The 7,386-nt window shown below is 33.5% G+C and overlaps 1 long non-coding RNA gene across 1 annotated transcript; it reads left to right on the forward strand.

Annotated features, from left to right (window-relative positions):
* On the forward strand, window positions 6,495–7,110 carry LOC110264567. Its single transcript, XR_002350740.1, has 2 exons — window positions 6,495–6,578; window positions 6,779–7,110. It is a non-coding gene; the product is annotated as an uncharacterized LOC110264567 (long non-coding RNA).

Raw genomic sequence — 7,386 nt, forward strand, 5'->3', positions numbered from 1 at the left:
AAAATTCTAAATTAAATTAAAACCATTCATAAATCTGAAACACATCAAATTACGTCTAAACATAAATTCAAATCTAACATGGAAATGTTTATAAGCTAAATTGAGCAACATAAATCAAATACAAATAAAAGTATTAGAGTAAATAAAAGTAGAAAATAAATATTGAAGGAACATAGAACATGGAATGAAGAGATCATAGCTTAAATATAATAAAAATCCTAAATCCTAATCCTAAGAGATAGGAGAGAACCTCTCTCTCTAAAAACTACATCTAAATCCTAAAATTGTGTATTATCAGCTTATTATTATGAATGAATAGATTCTTCCACTTTATAGCCTCTAATCTGTATTTTCTGGGCCGTGAACTAGGTCGAAAACAGCCCAGAAATTGCTGGAGAAGAAATCTGCCACGCTGATTTTCGCCACTGCAACGCGTCCGCGTGGAGCACACGTTCGCATCACCTAGTGTCAGAGCAACTATGGCATATTATATATCAAATCGAAGCTCCGGACGTTAGCTTTCCAACACAACTAGAACCCCGTCATTTGGATCTCTGTAGCTAAAGTTATAGCTATCATGCAAAAATGTTTCTACCTACTTGGTTAAAAGTAAATAAATCTTCCAAGACAAACATAAATCAGATTTCACTAATTCAAATCATACAATAAAAAGCAAGTAAACTTGTAAGAAGATAGCTCATGAAAGCAGGGAACATAGAATTAAGCACTGAACCCTTACTAGTAGTGTATATCACTCTAACTCTCAAGTGTCTAGGGTCAATCACTCTACTCTTCCCTAGTCATGCTTTCTAAACCTTGTTTTTCATCTAACCAATCAACAATATTTAATGTATCAATACAAATATCATGAGGTCTTTTCAAGGTTGTAATGGGGCTAAGCTAAGGGTGAGGGCATATATATTTAAGGCTAAGTGAGCTAACAAAGTGAATCCTTGATTAGTCTAAGATCTCACCTAACATATACATACTTTATATGATTTAAAAATACTTTACCTAGCTACCCAAATTTTTCCCACTTTTGTATTACATGCTCATATATTAACTTTAACTTCTGTCCCATGTACATTGATTCTTTTTTTTTTTTTTTTGCAATTGGGAAAATTTTTGTATTCCCTTTATTTAAATAGGAATTTTTTTCTTTTCTAAATTTATTATTTTACCATTGGTGTTAAATGTTCTTATTCAACTGTTGCATCTTTTCTTGAATTATTTTGGTGCTTAGTGACTTGTTTTACACTGTGGGATGATATTAATTATCTGCCAATGCCAATCTTTTATGATACTTGCACTTCATTTGCATTGACATGAACTTATATTAATATTTTCATTACCCACACTCCTCCCCTTTGTTGCAATTTCTGCACCACTGATACGCCATGTGCTTCTATTGTTTTCTCACGAACATGTTGAAGCTTCCATGTAAATGAGACCCTTATCATCTGGTATTAATACCCATATTTTATTTATTTTCTATCTTTTGGGTTGCTTTTCTTATTTTTCTCTTCTTTCAGGCTGGCCACCGAAGACGAAAAATGGGAGAAACTTCTAAAAGGGGAGACAAACAAGTCCATCTGCACAATCCTTGAAGAAAAGTATCAGTTGGAACAACCCGTCCACCTGCACATCTCAGCATGCACCGAGCACTACAAGAAAAATACCCATTCAGCCACACTTTTTTTAAGCTACATTTGAAAAGCGTTGCCTATTCATAGAATAGGCTACGCTTTTCTCCGTGTTGCCTTTTTATAAGAGAAAAGGATACACAAATGCGGCATCATTTAAAAACGTAGCTTTAGGTATTATAGAAATCACTTCTAAAGCGTAGTCGTAAGTTGATATCTATAGGTTCACTTTTCGTATCAAAGGAGACGCTTTTAAAGGGTAGCCTATTTGTTAAGTTTTGGGTGCGTTTTAAAAGTGATGCCTAATGTATCTAGATCCAAAAACTTAACACTTAGTAAATTTTTTCCCTTTTTTTCCTAAAAGCAAACTGATGACACTTAGTAAATTTTTTTATCCATTATTCCCTCCAAATCTCACTCAAGCCAAAGCACCTTCATCGTCCCCTTTCAGAAACCCTGGAAAGGTCACTCACTGCACCGTCGCAAGGAAGAAACCCTGCCTCCAAAGCTCACCATCGTCGCCTCCCACTCACTCTCTTCACTCTCGCCATTGACCCTCTCACTCTCGCCATTGACCGTCGTCGCCCCCACGCACCACTCACCCGTACTCACCACTCTCCACATTGCTGCACTACTGACTGTTGCTGCGCCGCCATCACCATCGTCGCTGCGCCGCCCTCACCACCGTCATCACCCCCAAATCAGAGAAAAGCATTTGCCATCACCACTCACCACTGATGGCGTCACCACTCACCACTCCAGGAAGACTCTGCGCTCACTCATCTTCCCCACTCATCTTCATCATCGCTTCTCTTCGCTGCGCGGTCACATCACGAAGACTCTGCACTCAACTGAAAGCTTTCTTCATTCGTGAGGTTAGGGTTCTGATTTTAGGTTTCAATTTGGGGGTTTTGGTACAATAATCTGTGACATCGTGAATTTAGGGGTTTTATTCCTTTAACACAGGTGAGTTTGTCCATGATTAGTTGCTGCGCAGGAATACCAAGATGAGTTGCTTATTATGTTTGTTGCTTATTATTAGTTTTCTTTTTCTTTCAGTTCTACTAATTAATAGTTTCAAGTATTGTGTAGTTTCAATTCTTATTATTAGGTCTCAAGCTAAATTTGTTGGATTCTTGATGAACTCAAATAAAATAAAATATGGCTGTGAAAGTCTGATCCCTTAAATAATGTGTGACATTTGTATTGAACTGTATTTAGTTAATTAGATTCGAGTAATTTGTTTGGTGTTTTGTTCACGGCATCTAAGGCCAATTCTGCATAGTTTTGATTCCATCCAAACTGTATAAACACTTGAATAGTTTTGATTCCATCCAATACCCAATTCTTCATGCAAAATTATTGTCTTACTGTTAAAAGTTCCAATCTTTATGGATTAATTGAAATGAGTTTTGGTGCTGTTGCTATGTTAATTTTAATTTTTGCTTGATCCTAGCTCATTGTTAGTTTAGGAAATTGATTCTGGGTTTGGAAATTTGAGCTTTTTGCTATAAAAATACTAGATTTGAATCCCTAAAATCGCCTAAATTACATGTAAGTTAGGTTTTGTATGTGACCCGTTGGTCCGAGTTGTGTATCTTGTACTTTCTTGCTTTTGTTGTGTATCTTGGTCTGAGTTTCAATTTATCTTATAGTTTCTTGCTTTTGTTGTGTATCTTGGTCCGAGTTTCAACTAGTCCACCTGCTATTCCACTGTTGTGATGGTTTATAATAGGTTATATACTTAAATATTTTATATTTCTGGTCTGTGAGTGATTGATCAACACATCAAGAATCAGTTTTTCATCCATAAACATTTTTTTTATATATTTTTAGTAAAAAATAACAAATTAGTTAATGTTAGTTTGACTGATATTTATTTAAAAATATAATTTTTTTTCCTTGATCGACTTATGGAGAGAAATACTTGGGTGACTTTGTTATTTTATACTGTTCCAAATTTTGTCGTTTTTAGTAATTTCTGAATTCACGATAATTAACTTTACTTGATTGATCTGCTATACTTTTGTTGATGCCACCATATATTAACCCATCGTTTCGTCTCTTTCTGAATTCACGATAATCACTTTTTGAGCAGTACCCTTCTCAGGAATTTGGAAAAGATGATGACTTTAATGGGATTCACTGGTCACACTTTAAAATTCTGGAAGAGTTTTCAATGCCTAGTTACTCATCAAGCTTGACTGGTTTAGGATATGGTACTGGTATCGGTGGTAATGAAGTTGATAGTTCAGTTGATGATGGGATCATGCTTCAGAAAGGTAATTTTCTTTTTCTTCTTGAATGGTTTGGGGCCTGCCCCAAACTTCTGCAATTTTGATAAATTCTGATGATTATCTTTCACTTGTATAGTAAGTTGGTTATGCTTTTCTTATCTTATTGATCTTCCAGCCCTTACTTCTGAGGGAAGTACCTTTAGTTAGTTGTGTGCTATAATTTCTATCACATTAAGCCTTTTACTACATATAGTGAGGATAGTTTCTTTCATACTCAGTCAATTGTAGACTTGAGCCTTGTGTTTCTATGGTTACTAATATGGAGTATACGTATAAGATTTAACTGTTAAGTAGCATGTGGTTAACAAAGGGAATTTCTGAGTCGTTATTGTTGGTGAAAATGGTAATTTGCAGTCTTGCACAATTTCTAAGCAATGCTAAGAGTTGAGATTTCAATTTAGTTCACCTACAAATGTTAGGAATTACATGCACTGAAAAGCAACTCACTAGTTATGCTGTTGCCTTCATAATTAAAATTTCAAAATCACTCATATGTCACTTGTATGCAAAGAATAACCATAAATTTTGGGGGTTGAACAAAGTAATGAAGGTTTCTCCCAGGCCTTTGTAAATACTGCATATTAGAATTTTTAGTACTTGAAAGACAAGAAACTTGTGCATCTCTGCTTTTTAAAAATTTTGGTGCTTAAAAGACAAGCAATTTATTTGTTTCAGTGTATTTTTATGTTCTTTAGACTGCTTAAAGATAAGCTACGTTCTGAGTGTGTTTGTGTCTATAAAGTGGTAGATTAGTATTTCTTTACTACTATATAGTGAAGAAACATTTGATTTTTCATATCAAGTAGCAATATTATTGATTGTGTTTTAGGAACAAGACTTGCACTCCTATTTATACATTAATAATATGAGTAACTAACAGCTTTGCCTAATATGAAAAATCTATTGGATTCTTAATTGCCTTAACAGTTTTATTAAGTCACAAGCTAACTAACCATTCTCTACACTACTATCCTTTACAAGGCTCAATTTCATCCCTCCAATATAAAATCCTAAACTCCAAAATGAAAAACCACATTCATCTTCATCTTCTCTTCCGTTTCTGTTAACTGCTACTGCTACTCTTGTACTTGTTTTGCTTTTTGAGTAATGATGGGCGAGTTATTCCATCATTCATAAGTCAACTGCTTTCTTTTAACATTTCCCTATACTTTGCCAATACTTTGCCAACTTAGTTTATTGAAATTTGATTGTTGTTAGGCTTTTTTATACTACAATATCTAGGAATATCAATATGTATCATTTCTCCTTTTGTTCATGGTTGGTTTTTTCATTAGCTTATTCATTGATACTGAATCCAAATGCATGTTAAGGATTAATAATTTTTTTCGTCCGAAATTGTATTTTCTTTTCAGGAGCAAAATTTGGTGGCTGCCATGAGCTTTAGATTGTTTTGATCACTCTCTCTCTGGCTCTTTGATCTCAACAGGAAACGCAGTGTTTGAGTAGGCACATCCGTGTCAATAAACTTGCTCATTTTGGTAAACCTTTTTTTTTTAAATTTTCCCCACTTAAATCACCTCAAGTGAAGATATTTCTGGTGTTTTTTCCAATTTTAATCTGTACCCCAGACTGGGTATTTCAATTTGATTAATTTATTTATTTTTCTTATATTAATATAATAATAATAATAGTTTTTTTTATTATGGTTATGAAATCTGGGTTCTGATTTTCTGGTCTTCTGAAGGATATGTGTGTGTGTGTGTGTGTGTGGCTTTTTTCCCTTTTTTCTGAATTACTTAAAATGCACAAGTGTTAGCTTGGATCTTTGTCTTTTGGTTGGTCATCCTAATGCACAAGTATTAACTATTAAGCCATTTTAGCTAATATAACAAGAAGTTATTTTCTTGCAATGTTTTAGAGTGAAACTATTTCTATTATGGTAAATTGGATTAGTGGTTGAACTACTCCTTAACTTTTGATTTTAGGCAAGGTTGGAGTTCCCCGGCAATTATTTGTAACAAAAAATCCATCTACTATCCTTTATGAAATCACTAAGGCTGGGATGAAGTTACCATTAGGTACCTATCTTTATTTTCTCATTGAGGTCTGTACTTTCTTTTGATTAGGGTGATGATTATTTAGAACGTGATATGTTTTATTAACTGAGATATATGTAGCATTTCAGAAACAAGCCAATCAACCAGGGTAAACAGAATCTATACATAGACATTTTTTTATTGTTGTTATGCTCCCATATAATTCTCATATAGTTTTTTTTATTATGGTTATGAAATCTAGGTTCTGATTTTCTGGTCTTCTGAAGGATATGTGTGTGTGTGTGTGTGGCTTTTTTTTCTTTTTTCTGAATTACTTAAAATGCACAAGTGTTAGCTTGGATCTGTCTTTTGGTTGGTCATCCTAATAAATGGGATTGCTTGGTGGTTTAGTATTGAGGGTTGTTCTACCTGCTCTGTTTAACTGTTTTGAGGGTACGGTTTATAATATTAGGAGTATGTACGGTCTATTCCAAAGAAATTTCCTTATTATGATTTTGCCCATGAAATTTTCTAACTCCAGTTTCTTTTCACTGGTTTAGGTGGATACCTTTTTGGATTATGATAATTTATCAAAGGGAATTGTCTTTACTACAGATCGGCCGTATCAACCAGGTGAGCAGGTAAACATAAATTGAAAGATTGGAATTTGTTATCTAGGATAAAGTTAGCACAAAGCAAACAAGTTCCAAACAAAATGATAAGCTATTAATTGATTAAAGCTTTATTTGATCATGATATTTTTCACCAGTATGGCATCATCGGAGTAGTTTAAGCGTTAAGTCCAAAGATTAGATTTGACTGCTTGTATCATACTACCTAGGTGTTCATTTCATATGGAAAAAATCAAATGGGGAGCTTCTATTATCGTATGGATTTGTTCCAAGGGAAGGCGCCAATCCTTGTGATTCAGTTGAGTTGTCAGTGTCACTCAAGAAATCTTATCAATCCTACAAGGAGAAATTAGAACTCTTGAAGAAGTATGGATTACAGGGTGACTAATGATTTTTATTAGAAGATACTTTTATTGGCTAAGTGATATTATGGTTTTGATATGGCTATGCTTACTTTAGTTTGAGATGTATGAATTTTTCCAGTTAACTTCATTCTTGTACTTTTGGATCAATATTATAAATATATTTTGGTTAGAGATAATTTTTATTATATAAAAAAATTATTTAGTATAATTATGTATTTATTTTTATTTTGAAATATTCAACTCATTTAAATAAAAATACAGAATTATTATACATGTAATCATATTAACTATTATGTTGTATTAATAATTATTAGATAATTATATACAGAAAAAAAACAAGACCTAAGACTACACTTATATACAGTAGCTATAGTATACAAAAAAAAGAGGGACCTAAGGCTACGCTTATAAAAAGTAGCTATGGTATACAATGTGGCTACGCTTTACAAGTG

The sequence above is a fragment of the Arachis ipaensis genome, chromosome B07 (assembly GCF_000816755.2).
Source record: "Arachis ipaensis cultivar K30076 chromosome B07, Araip1.1, whole genome shotgun sequence".
Classification (NCBI taxonomy): Eukaryota; Viridiplantae; Streptophyta; class Magnoliopsida; order Fabales; family Fabaceae; genus Arachis; species Arachis ipaensis.